This window comes from Melanerpes formicivorus, unplaced genomic scaffold, assembly GCF_026170545.1.
Source record: "Melanerpes formicivorus ecotype bairdi unplaced genomic scaffold, bMelFor1.0.p_v2 SCAF_890, whole genome shotgun sequence".
Taxonomy (NCBI): Eukaryota; Metazoa; Chordata; class Aves; order Piciformes; family Picidae; genus Melanerpes; species Melanerpes formicivorus.
The window spans coordinates 57,333-71,312 of record NW_027143242.1 but is presented as its reverse complement, the minus strand read 5'-3'; the positions used below and the strand labels follow the sequence as shown (position 1 = coordinate 71,312).

General features: G+C 47.8%; 1 long non-coding RNA gene across 1 annotated transcript; it reads left to right on the top strand.

Annotated features, from left to right (window-relative positions):
* The first annotated feature begins 613 nt into the window (after nt 1-613).
* Nucleotides 614-3,139, top strand: LOC137460910 (uncharacterized). Its single transcript, XR_010993129.1, has 3 exons — nt 614-664; nt 2,210-2,383; nt 2,869-3,139. It is a non-coding gene; the product is annotated as an uncharacterized lncRNA (long non-coding RNA).
* The last annotated feature ends 10,841 nt before the right edge of the window (nt 3,140-13,980 follow it).

The window sequence follows — 13,980 nt, the reverse complement described above, 5'->3', positions numbered from 1 at the left end:
ACTGAAATTGTGTGATGGAAAATGAAATGAAATGAAATGAAATGAAATGAAATGAAATGAAATGAAATGAAATGGAATGAAATGAAATGAAATGAAATGAAATTAAATGGAATGAAATGAAATGAAATGAAATGAAATGAAATGAAATGAAATGAAATGAAATGAAATGAAATTAAATTAAATTAAATTAAATTAAATGAGATGAAGTGAACTGCAATTGTGTGGTGGAAAATGAAATGAAATGAAATGAAAGGTTAGGAAGGAGGTTGACTTGCTGGAACGAGTCCAGAGAAGGGCAACGAAGTTAGTGAGGGGCTTGGAACACAGCCCTGTGAGGAGAGGCTGAGGGAGCTGGGGTTGCTTAGCCTGGAGAGGAGGAGGCTCAGGGGTGACCTTCTTGCTCTCTCCAACTGCCTGAAGGGGGGTTGTAAAGAGGCAGAGGTTGGTCTCTTCTCCCAGGCAGCCAGCAGCAGAAGAAGAGGACACAGGTCTCAGGCTGCGCCAGGGGAAGTTGAAGCTGGAGGTCAGGAGGAAGTTTTCCACGGAGAAAGTGATTGCCCATTGGAATGGACTGCCCCGGGGCGGGGCGGGAGGGCCGGCCGGCGGGCGGCAGCAAGCGCCGGCGGGGGGGAGCAGGCTAGGGAGAGAGGGCGAGCGGCACGCGGTAGGGCTGGGGGGGGTTTTTGGGGGTGGGGGCGTTGGGGGGATTAGCGGGCGGGCGGGCAGCCGAGCCATGCGGCAAGCCGGGGCGCGGGCGAGGGCGGCTTTAGGGCCGGAGGAGCGGAGCGCGACCTCCCACCCTGCAGGGGCCAATGTGGGAAGGGGAAGCCGCGGCGGCTTTGGCGGGGGGGTGCCCAGCTGCTAGCGGCTTCGGGGGGGCAGGGAGCGGCAGCGGGGGGGGGAGGGGGGGGGGCAGCGGCAAGAGATAACGGCGGGCGGGGGGGGGGGGGCTCCTCGCAAACCGGTAACGGGGGCCGGGGGTGTGGGGGGGCCGGGGGGTGGCAGCAGCGGCAAGAGGCAAGGGCAAGGACTTGCCGTGGCCGGCGGCCGGTTGCCGGGTGGGGGGGAGCGAGGAGAGGCGGGGCGCAGCGGCCGGGGGCAGCGCCGGATGGCAGCGGGGGGCCGGGCGGGGCGGGTGGGGTAGGCGTCGAGCGGCAAGCTCTCGGCTGCAGTGAATGTTCGGCGGGGGGTGGGGGTGGGGGTGGGGGGCCCTAGGCTAGCACTGACAGGCCTTGACAGGCTGGAGAGTTGGGCACAAGCCCAACCTCATGAAGTTCAAGAAGAGCAAGGGCAGGGTCCTGCAGCTGGGTGGAGGCAATCCCAGGCACAAATGCAGGCTGGGCAGGGACTGGCTGGAAAGCAGCCCTGAGGAGAGAGCCTTGGGGGGTGCTTGGGGGACAAAAAGCTCACCAGGAGCTCTCAATGTGCTCTTGCAGCCCCGCAAAGCCAATCAGCTCCTGGGCTGCAGCAGGAGGAGAAGTGTGGCCAGCAGGTGGAGGGAGGTGATCCTCCCCCTCTCCTCAGCCCTGGGGGAGACCCCGCCTGGATTACTGTGTCCAGTTCTGGAGCCCCTATTCCAAGAGGGATGTGGAGGTGCTGGAACATGTCCAGAGAAGGGCCACGAGGATGAGCAGAGGGCTGGAGCACCTCTCCTGTGAGGGCAGACTGAGGGAGTTGGGGGCTGTTCAGTCTGCAGAAGAGAAGGCTCCCCAGGTGACCTAATTGTCGCCTTCCAGTATCTGAAAGGGGCCTACAGGAAGGCTGGGGAAGGACTTCTCAGGATCTCAGGTAGTGATAGAACTAGGGGGAATGGAATGAAGCTGGAGGGTGGGGAGATTGAGGCTGGATGTGAGGAGGAGTTCTTCAGCATGAGAGTGGTGAGACCCTGGAATGGGTTGTCCAGGGAGGTGGTCGAGGCCCCGTCCCTGGGGGGTGTTTTAAGAGCAGGCTGGCTGAGGCTCTGTCCAGCCTGATCTAGTGTGGGGTTGTCCCTGCCCATGGCAGGGGGGTTGGAACTAGATGATCCTTGTGGTCCCTTCCAACCCTGAATGAAACTATGAAACTATGTCTATTTTAATAGATGAATCTGTCTGTTTGCCTTCTATTGAAGGTCACCTGGTGGTGTTGGGGCGCGCCTCTCCGGCAAACTCGCTCTGCGCCCAGCGCTGTGTTGCCTTTCTTTGCTAATGAACTGGTCATAAATTTTCAGCAGTGAGTTTGCTTCTCCCAATTTGGTGCCCCCCCGACGTGATTGCCCTGCCTGTGACGGCTGCACGGACTTTATCGGAAGGGGGGGGGGGGCGCCCCCGCCGATTTCGGCGGCCCGGAAGAAGGATCCCGGAAGCCTCTGGGAACGTGGTGAGACTCAGCCAAAAGTTGTAAGGTAAAGGCAAGGGAAGGAGCTGCCAACTGTGGCGACTGCCTGTAGTTGTAGTGCACAAATAGCCGGGCAAGAAGAGGGCTGTAAGGATTGTGCGGTTGGGCGGGGATTGAGGTCAGTGAGAGCGTGTGCGTGAGACGTGAGCTGGCCAGTCCGGTCTCACGAAGGGATTGTGGAGTCCTTCTCCCTGCGTTTCCAAGCTCTGGCGAGGGGACTCGGCCAGGGAAGGGACGAAGCGGTTGGGGACGGAAAGCGTGGCCCTCGGGAAACGGGGCAGGGGTCGGGTAAAGAGAGCAGCCCCGGGAAAAAGGGGAGCGAAAGGGTCCCCAGGGCTATACGCCCGGACAGCCCTCTGGGGTTCCAATTAGCGGAGTGGGAAGAGACTCCGAATCCGCGGGATAAAGCTCAGGGACCAGCGATAGATTATTGGAGGGAGAAATGGGCTAGAGAGAAGAGCAGAGCAGACAATTTGTTGTGGCCCCCCATAGGGGTCCTCGGAAGGATGGATCTGGCAGGCTCTCAACCTTCTGTTAAGAATGAGGAGCCTTTTCATCAGGAGGAGAGGGAATATGCCGCTCGCTGGCAAGGCAGCGTCTGGTCAGCAGCGGCAGGAACGGATTTGAAGGTGGAGGAAGAGGAAGAGGAAGAGGAAGAGCAAGAGGAAGAGCAAGAGGCAGAACCTGAAAAGTGGGAACCACTGCATCACTTACCCCCACCTTATAACCCCTGCAGTCCCTGCAGCCCCCATCCTCCCTGCAGACCCCCCTCCTCCCTACAGCCCCCCTTCCTCCCTCCAGACCCCCTCCTCCCTTCAGCCCCCGTCCTCCCTGCAGCACCTTTCCTCCCTACAGCCCCCCTCCTCCATGCAGCCCCCCTCCTCCCTCCAGTCCCCCATTCTCTCTACAGCCCCCCCTTCTCCCTGCAGCCCCCCCTCCTCCCTGCAGCCCCCCCTACCCCCTACAGCCCCCCTCCTCCCTACAGCCCCCCTCCTCCCTGCAGCCCCCCTCATCCCTACAGCCCCCCTCCTCCCTGCAGCCCCCCTACCCCCTACAGCCCCCCATTCTCCCTACAGCCCCCCCTCCTCCCTACAGCCCCCCTGCTCCCTACAGCCCCCCGTCCTCCCTACAGCCCCCCATTCTCCCTACAGCCCCCCTCCTCCCTACAGCCCCTTTCCTCCCTACAGCCCCCCTTCTCCCTGCAGCCCCCCCTACCCCTAGAGCCCCCCTCCTCCCTACAGCCCCCCTCCTCCCTACAGCCCCCTTTCCTCCCCACAGCCCCCCGTCTCCCTGCAGCCCCCCTACCCCCTACAGCCCCCCTCCTCCCTACAGCCCTCCTCCTCCCTACAGCCCCCCCATTCTCTCTACAGCCCCCCCTTGTCCCTGCAGCCCCCCCCTCCTCCCTGCAGCCCCCCCTACCCCCTACAGCCCCCCTCCTCCCTACAGCCCCCCTCCTCCCTGCAGACCCCCTACCCCCTACAGCCCCCCCTCCTCCCTCCAGCCCCCCGTCCTCCCTCCAGCCCCCCTCCTCCCTACAGCCCCCCTGCTCCCTACAGCCCCCCGTCCTCCCTACAGCCCCCCATTCTCCCTACAGCCCCCCTCCTCCCTACAGCCCCTTTCCTCCCTACAGCCCCCCTTCTCCCTGCAGCCCCCCTACCCCCTAGAGCCCCCCCTCCTCCCTACAGCCCCCCTCCTCCCTACAGCCCCTTTCCTCCCCACAGCCCCCCGTCTCTCCCTGCAGCCCCCCCTACCCCCTACAGCCCCCCCTCCTCCCTACAGCCCTCCTCCTCCCTACAGCCCCCCCATTCTCTCTACAGCCCCCCTTGTCCCTGCAGCCCCCCCCTCCTCCCTGCAGCCCCCCCCTACCCCCTACAGCCCCCCTCCTCCCTACAGCCCCCCTCCCTCCCTGCAGACCCCCCTACCCCCTACAGCCCCCCTCCTCCCTCCAGCCCCCCCGTCCTCCACCTCCAGCCCCCCTCCTCCCTGCAGCCCCCCTCCTCCCTGCAGCCCCCCCTCCTCCCTAGAGGCCCACTCCTCCCTACAGCCCCCCATTCTCCCTACAGCCCCCCTCCTCCCTACAGCCCCTTTCCTCCCTAGAGCCCCCCCTCCTAGCTGCAGCCCTTCTTCCTCCCTACTAGCCACCCTCCTCGCTGGAGACCCCCTCCTCCCTACAGCCCCCCAATGCTCCCTACAGCCCCCCTCCTCCCTATAGCCCCCCTCCTCCCTACAGCCCCCCCGTCCTCCCTTCCAGCCCCCCGTCCTTCATAACACAACCTTTCATGAGAGACGCTTGAAGAAAACAACACTTAATAAAGTAGGTTTCGTGCCGACTGCCTCTCTTCATTTACGCCGCGGCGGTTGGGGGGGGGGGGCCGGGCGGGCGATACCCAGGCGGCCCTCGTCCCGGGGACCACGTCTACCTTGCGGTTCCAGCCGCGGCCAGACCGGCTCGAAGCCCCGGCGGCCCTGGCACCTGCCGGAGCCGCTCGCCCCTCGGGCTCCCGGCACCCTACAGATCCGGCGACTCTGATTAAACAACTGTTCCAGAGAGCCGTGTGTCCCGGCAATTCAAGCCATTCCTCAACAATTCCCCCCTTTTTGCTTTCGTGCAAGAGCAACTCGAGATGTTACCTCCTTGACACTTCGCATAACACAGCCAGATGCATACACGCAACAGAAGCAAAAACCAATTCAACAATAGCGAATTGAACCCAGCGCGTGGCTGAGGAGAGAGGAGGCAGCTTGAGGAGCGCAGCTCGCCTGCTCACTGACAGGGGAAAAGCCATGTGGAGAGGGTGGTTACTACAAGATGGTGACCACTAGAGCAAAGGCTAGCAGAAGGACAGTGGGCACCCAAACAGAGACCACACACAAGGATGCAGATGTTCAGGTAGGTGGCTGCAGTGAGTGCTGGAACCTGGCACTCGACATGGAGGCTGGAGGGAGCAGCTCCTGTTTCAGGTGTGAGCAGGTCAGTGACCTGATGAGCATGGTGGTCAAACTAAAAGAAGAGGTGGAAAGGCTAAGAGATAGAAGAGATGGTGAGCAGAAAATTGACGATTCCCATAATGTAATCTCTTCTAAACCAGAACAGGGGGGTAACACTTAGGGGAACAGGAAGTTTGATACCTTCCCAGCAGCAAGCCTCTCAACCTCCCTGTAGTAACCCCCATGAGCAGGGCCAATGGGAACAGGTCTCTGCCCGACGGAAGAAACGCAAACAAAGGAAGACTGCTCCTGTGAGCAGCACGCTGCCTCCAGTGCAGTTACAGAACAGGTATGAGGCTCTGCAGGAGGAACAGGTCATTGGTAAGGTCGAGGACCCAAGAAGGTCAGAAGCTGCACCAATGACAGGTTGCCTCAGGCCAGCCATCAAAACTTACCCAGAAAAGAAACCTCGCAGGGTCATCGTCATAGGAGACTCCCTACTGAGGGGAACAGAGGGCCCAATATGCAGACCAGACCCATTTCATAGAGCGGTCAGCTGCCTCCCTGGTGCCCAAGTAAAAGATGTTGTAGATAGAATTCCCAACCTCGTGAGTCCTTCGGACTACTACCCACTGCTGGTCTTTCAGGTGGGCAGTGACGATGTAACAATGAGAGGCTCACAATCTATTAAGAAAGACTTCAGAACCTTAGGGCAAATGCTAAAGGGATCAGGGGCTCAAGTCGTGTTCTCTGCCATCCCTCTAACGTCAGCAATGGATGAGGACACACTGAGGAAGGGCCGACAGATCAATTCATGGCTCAGGGGCTGGTGCCATCGACAGGGCTTTGGGTTCCACAATCATGGACTGGTTTTCAAGGCACCTGAGCTGAAAACAACTCATGGGACACACTTGTCCCAGAGTGGAATAAGAATCCTGGGGCAGGAATTGGCAGGGCTCATTGATAGGGCTTTAAACTAGATTTGAAGGGGGAAGGGGTTAATAGTCTCCTGCTGGCTGGTGACAAACAGAGGGGCAGCTCACCAGCAGTAGAGAGAAGGAGAGCTGGTAAGGGCTCTCAACTTGCTACCCTGAGGCAAGCCACGAATGATCCACCAGGACATTCTGTGGAAACCGAGGGGATTTGGCACAAGAGGAGGACAGGGCCAGCCCAGCTGAAGTGCTTCTGTGCGAATGCGCGCAGCTTGGGCAATAAACAGGATGAGTTAAGTGCCACTGTGCTGCTGGGATGCCACGACATAGTGGCTGTTACCGAAACTTGGTGGGATGAATCCCATGACTGGGATGTAGGCATAGATGGAATGAAATGAAATGAAATGAAATGAAATGAAATGAAATGAAATGAAATGAAATGAAATGGAATGGAATGAAATGAAATGAAATGAAATTGCGAGGTGGAAAACAAAACGAAAAGAAACAAAACAAAATGAAGCTAAATGAAACTAAATGAAATGAAATTCAATGAAATTTGATGAAATGAAATTAAATTAAGTTCTGTGGTAGAAAATGAAACAAAACCAAACAAAACAAAATGAAATTAAATTAAATGAAAAGAAATGATGAAACAAAATAATATGAAATAAAATAAAATGAGATAAAAAGAGATGAGATGAGATGAGATTAAATGAAATGAAGTGAAATGAAATGAAATTAAATGATATGAAATAAAATGAAACTCTGTGGTGGAAAACAAAACGAAACTTAATGAAACTAAACGAAACAAACCGAAAAGAAACGAAACTAAACGAAACGAAATGAAACGAAATGAAACGAAATGAAATTAAATGAAATGAAATGACATGAAATTGTGTGGTGGAAAAACAAATGAAATGAATCATAACGAAACGAAATAAAATGGAACGGAACGAAATGAAATGAAATGAAATGAAATGAAATGAAATGAAATGAAATGAAATTGTGTGGTGAAAATTGAAACAAAATGAAACAAAATGAAACAAAACAAAATGAAATGAAATGAAATTTTGTGGTGGAAAACGAAACTAAATGAAATGAAATGAAATGAAATGAAATGAAATGAAATGGAATGGAATGGAATGGAATGAAATGAAATGAAATGAAATGAAATGAAATGAAATGAAATGAAATGAAATGAAATGGAATGGAATGAAATGGAATGAAATGGAATGGAATGAAATGGAATGAAATGAAATGGAATGAAATGGAATGGAATGGAATGAAATGAAATGAAATGAAATGAAATGAAATTAAACTAAATGAAATGAAATGGAATGAAATGAAATGGAATGAAATGAAATGAAATGAAATGAAATGAAATGAAATTAAATGAAATGGAATGGAATGGAATGAAATGAAATGAAATGAAATTAAATGAAATGAAATGGAATGGAATGAAATGAAATGGAATGAAATGAAATGAAATGAAATGAAATGAAATGAAATTAAATGAAATGAAATGAAAAGAAATGAAGTGAAATGAGATGAAGTGAACTGAAATTGTGTGGTGGAAAATGAAATGAAATGAAATGAAATGAAATGGAATGAAATGAAATGAAATGAGATTAAATGTTGTGTGGTGGAAAACAAAACTAAATGAAACTAAATGAAACAAAACTAAACGAAACAAAATGAAATACACTGAAATGAAATGAAATGAAATGAAATGAAATGAAATGAAATGAAATGGAATGGAATGGAATGGAATGGAATGGAATGAAATGAAATGAAATGAAATGAAATGGAATGGAATGGAATGAAATGAAATGAAATGAAATGAAATGAAATGAAATGAAATGAAATGAAATGAAATGAAATGAAATGAAATTGTGTGGTGAAAATTGAAACAAAATGAAACAAAATGAAACAAAACAAAATGAAATGAAATGAAATTTTGTGGTGGAAAACGAAACTAAATGAAATGAAATGAAATTAAATTAAATGAAATGAAATGGAATGGAATGAAATGAAATGAAATGAAATGGAATGAAATGAAATGAAATGAAATGAAATGAAATGAAATGAAATGAAATGAAAAGAAATGAAGTGAAATGAGATGAAGTGAACTGAAATTGTGTGGTGGAAAATGAAATGAAATGAAATTAAAGTGAATTAAACCATATGAAATGAAATTAAATTGTGTGGTGGAAAACAAAACGAAACTAAACGAATTGAAACGCATAGAAACCAAATGAATCCAAACTAAATGAAACGTAACGAAACGAAATGAAACGAAATGAAATGAAATGAAATGAAATGAAATGAAATGACATGAAATGAGATGAAATGAAATTAAATGTTTTGTGGTGGAAAACAAAACTAAATGAAACTAAATGAAACAAAACTAAACGAAACAAAATTAAATACAATGAAATGAAATGAAATGAGATGAAATGAAATGAAATGAAATGAAATGAAATGAAATGAAATGAAATGAAAAGAAATTCTGAGGTGGAAAATGAAACGAAAAAAAACAAAACAAAATGAAGATAAATGAAACTAAATGAAACAAAACCAAACCAAACCAAACCAAACGAAACGAAATGAAATGAAATGAAATGAAATGAAATGAAATGAAATGAAATGAGATGAAATGAAATGGAATGTAATGGAATGAAATGAAATGAAATGAAATGAAATGAAATGAAATGAAATGAAATGAAATGGAATGAAATGAAATGGAATGGAATGGAATGAAATGAAATGAAATGAAATAAAATGAAATTCAATGAAATTTGATGAAATGAAATTAAATTAAGTTCTGTGGTAGAAAATGAAACAAAACAAAACAAAACAAAATGAAATTAAATTAAATGAAAAGAAATGATGAAACATAATAATATGAAATAAAATAAAATGACATAAAAAGAGATGAGATGAGATGAGATGAGATGAGATGAAATGAAATGAAATGAAATGAAATGAAATGAAATGAAATGAAATGAAATGAAATGAAATGAAATGAGATGCAGTGAACTGACATTGTGTGGTGGAAAATGAAATGAAATGGAATGAAATGAAATTAAGTGAAATGAAATGAAATTAAATGAAATGAAATGGAATGAGATGAAGTGAACTGAAATTGTGTGATGGAAAATGAAATGAAATGAAATGAATTGGAATGGAATGAAATGAAATGAAATGAAATGAAATGAAATGAAATGAAATGAAATGAAATGAAATGGAATGGAATGAAATGAAATGGAATGGAATGAAATGAAATGGAATGAAATGAAATGAAATGAAATGAAACGGAATGGAATGAAATGAAACGAAATGAAATGGAATGAAATGAAATGAAATGAAATGAAATGGAATGGAATGAAATGAAATGAAATGAAATGAAATGGAATGGAATGATATGAAATGGAATGAAATGAAATGAAATGAAATGAAATGAAATGAAATGAAATGAAATGGAATGGAATGGAATGAAATGAAATGGAATGAAATGAAATGAAATGAAATGAAATGGAATGAAATGAAATGAAATGAAATGGAATGAAATGAAATGAAATGAAATGAAATGAAATGAAATGAAATGAAATGAAATGAAATGGAATGAAATGGAATGGAATGAAATGAGATGAAGTGAACTGAAATTGTGTGATGGAAAATGAAATGAAATGAAATGAAATGAAATGAAATGGAATGAAATGAAATGAAATGAAATGAAATGAAATGAAATGAAATGAAATGGAATGGAATGAAATGAAATGAAATGGAATGAAATGAAATGGAATGGAATGAAATGAAATGGAATGGAATGAAATGAAATGAAATGAAATGAAATGAAATGAAATGAAATGAAATGAAATGAAATGAAATGAAATGAAATGAAATGAGATGAAGTGTACTGAAATTGTGTGATGGAAAATGAAATGAAATGAAATGAAATGAAATGAAATGAAATGAAATGAAATGAAATGAAATGAAATGAGATGAAGTGAACTGAAATTGTGTGATGAAAAATGAAATGAAATGAAATGAAATGAAATGAAATGAAATGAAATGAAATGCAATGAAATCAAATGAAATGAAATGAAATGAAATGAAATGAAATGGAATGGAATGGAATGAAATTAAATGGAATGAAATGAAATGAAATGAAATGAAATGAAATGAAATGGAATGGAATGAAATGAAATTAAATGGAATGAAATGAAATGAAATGAAATGAAATGAAATGGAATGGAATGAAATGAAATGAAATGAAATGGAATGGAATGAAATGAAATGAAATAATGAAATGAAATGAAATGAAATGAAATGAAATGAAATGAAATGAAATGAAATGAAATGAAATGAAATGAAATGAAATGGAATGGAATGAAATGAAATTAAATGGAATGAAATGAAATGAAATGAAATGAAATGAAATGGAATGGAATGAAATGAAATTAAATGGAATGAAATGAAATGAAATGAAATGAAATGAAATGAAATGAAATGAAATGAAATGAAATGAAATGAAATGAAATGGAATGGAATGGAATGAAATGAAATAATGAAATGAAATGAAATGAAATGAAATGAAATGAAATGGAATGGAATGAAATGAAATTAAATGGAATGAAATGAAATGAAATGAAATGAAATGAAATGGAATGGAATGAAATGAAATTAAATGGAATGAAATGAAATGAAATGAAATGAAATGAAATGAAATGAAATGAAATGAAATGAAATGAAATGGAATGGAATGAAATGAAATGAAATAATGAAATGAAATGAAATGAAATGAAATGAAATGAAATGAAATGAAATGAAATGAAATGGAATGGAATGAAATGAAATTGAATGGAATGAAATGAAATGAAATGAAATTAAATTAAATGGAATGGAATGAAATGAAATTAAATGGAATGAAATGAAATGAAATGAAATGAAATGAAATGAAATGAAATGGAATGAAATGAAATGAAATGGAATGGAATGAAATGAAATGGAATGGAATGAAATGAAATGAAATGAAATGAAATGAAATGGAATGGAATGAAATGAAATGAAATAATGAAATGAAATGAAATGAAATGAAATGAAATGAAATGAAATGAAATGAAATGGAATGAAATGAAATGAAATGAAATGGAATGAAATGAAATGAAATGAAATGAAATGAAATGAAATGGAATGGAATGGAATGAAATGAAATAATGAAATGAAATGAAATGAAATGAAATGAAATGAAATGAAATGAAATGAAATGAAATGGAATGGAATGAAATGAAATTAAATGGAATGGAATGAAATGAAATTAAATGAAATGAAATGAAATTAAATGAAATGGAATGGAATGAAATGAAATTAAATGGAATGAAATGGAATGAAATGAAATGAAATGAAATGAAATGAAATGAAATGAAATGAAATGAAATGAAATGAAATGAAATGAAATGAAATGAGATGAAGTGAACTGAAATTGTGTGGTGGAAAATGAAATGAAATTAAATTAAAGGTTAGGAAGGAGGTTGACTTGCTGGAACGAGTCCAGAGAAGGGCAACGAAGTTAGTGAGGGGCTTGGAACACAGCCCTGTGAGGAGAAGCTGAGGGAGCTGGGGTTGCTTAGCCTGGAGAGGAGGAGGCTCAGGGGTGACCTTCTTGCTCTCTCCAACTGCCTGAAGGGGGGTTGTAACCAGGCAGAGGTTGGTCTCTTCTCCCAGGCAGCCAGCAGCAGAAGAAGAGGACACAGTCTCAGGCTGCGCCAGGGGAAGTTGAGGCTCGAGGTCAGGAGGAAGTTTTCCACGGAGAAAGTGATTGCCCATTGGAATGGACTGCCCCGGGGCGGGGCGGGAGGGGCGGACGGCAGCGGCAGCAAGCGCCGGCGGGGGGAGCAGGCTAGGGAGAGAGGGCGAGCGGCACGCGGTAGGGCTGGGGGGTTTTTGGGGTGGGGGCGTTGGGGGGATTAGCGGGCGGGCGGGCAGCCGAGCCATGCGGCAAGCCGGGGGCGCGGGCGAGGGCGGCTTTAGGGCCGGAGGAGCGGAGCGCAACCTCCCCACTGCAGACTCCAAGGTGGAGAGCAGCAAGTTTTTGGAGCCGGGGGACGACAGACGGGAGGGGCAGCGGCGAGAGGCTAGCTGCGGCACGCGGCACCCCTAATAGCGCCGCCTCCGTCGCAGGGGCTAAGAGCAGGCGGGCAGGCCAGGAGGGAAGAGGCAGCCCGCGTCGCGATCCGGAGCGGCGGAGCGCGACCTCCCCCCCTGCAGGGACCAATGTGGGAAGGGGAAGCCGCGGCGGCTTTGGCGGGGGGTGCCCAGCTGCTAGCGGCTTCGGGGGGCAGGGAGCGGCAGCGGGGGGGGGAGGGGGGGGGCAGCGGCAAGAGATAACGGCGGGCGGGGGGGGCTCCTCGCAAACCGGTAACAGGGGCCGGGGGTGTGGGGGGCCGGGGGGTGGCAGCAGCCGCAAGAGGCAAGGGCAAGGACTTGCCGTGGCCGGCGGCCGGTTGCCGGGTGGGGGGAGCGAGGAGAGGCGGGGCGCAGCGGCCGGGGCAGCGCCGGATGGCAGCGGGGGGGCCGGGCGGGGGCGGGTGGGGTAGGCGTCGAGCGGCAAGCTCTCGGCTGCAGTGAATGTTCGGCGGGGTGGGGGTGGGGGGGGGCCTAGGCTAGCACTGACAGACCTTGACAGGCTGGAGAGTTGGGCACAAGCCAACCTCATGAAGTTCAGTAAGAGCAAGGGCAGGGTCCTGCAGCTGGGTCGAGGCAATCCCAGGCACAAATGCAGGCTGGGCAGGGACTGGCTGGAAAGCAGCCCTGAGGAGAGAGCCTTGGGGGTGCTGGGGGACAAAAAGCTCACCAGGAGCTCTCAATGTGCTCTTGCAGCCCGCAAAGCCAATCAGCTCCTGGGCTGCAGCAGGAGAAGTGTGGCCAGCAGGTGGAGGGAGGTGATCCTCCCCCTCTCCTCAGCCCTGGGGAGACCCCGCCTGGATTACTGTGTCCAGTTCTGGAGCCCATATTCCAAGAGGGATGTGGAGGTGCTGGGGCGTGTCCAGAGAAGGGCCAGGAGGATGAGCAGAGGGCTGGAGCACCTCTCCTGTGAGGACAGACTGAAGGAGTTGGGGCTGTTCAGTCTGGAGAAGAGAAGGCTCCCAGGTGACCTCATTGTGGCCTTCCAGGATCTGAAGGGGGCCTACAGGAAGGCTGGGGAAGGGCTTCTCAGGATCTCAGGTAGTGATAGGACTAGGGGGAATGGAATGAAGCTGGAGGTGGGGAGATTCAGGCTGGATGTGAGGAGGAGGTTCTTCAGCATGAGAGTGGTGAAACCCTGGAATGTGTTGTCCAGGGAGGTGGTCGAGGCCCCGTCCCTGGGGGTGTTGAAGAGCAGGCTGGCTGAGGCTCTGTCCAGCCTGATCTAGTGTGGGGTGTCCCTGCCCATGGCAGGGGGGTTGGAACTAGATGAACCTTGTGGTCCCTTCCAACCCTGAATGAAACTATGAAACTATGTCTATTTTAATAGATGAATATGTCTGTTTGCCGTCTATTGAAGGTCACCTGGTGGTGTTGGGGCGCGCCTCCGGCAAACTCGCTCTGCGCCCAGCGCTGTGTTGCCTTTCTTTGCTAATGAACTGGTCCTAAATTTTCAGCAGTGAGTTTGCTTCTCCCAATTCGGTGCCCCCCGACGTGATTGCCCTGCCTGTGACGGCTGCACGGACTTTATCGGAAGGGGGGGGGGGGCGCCCAGGCC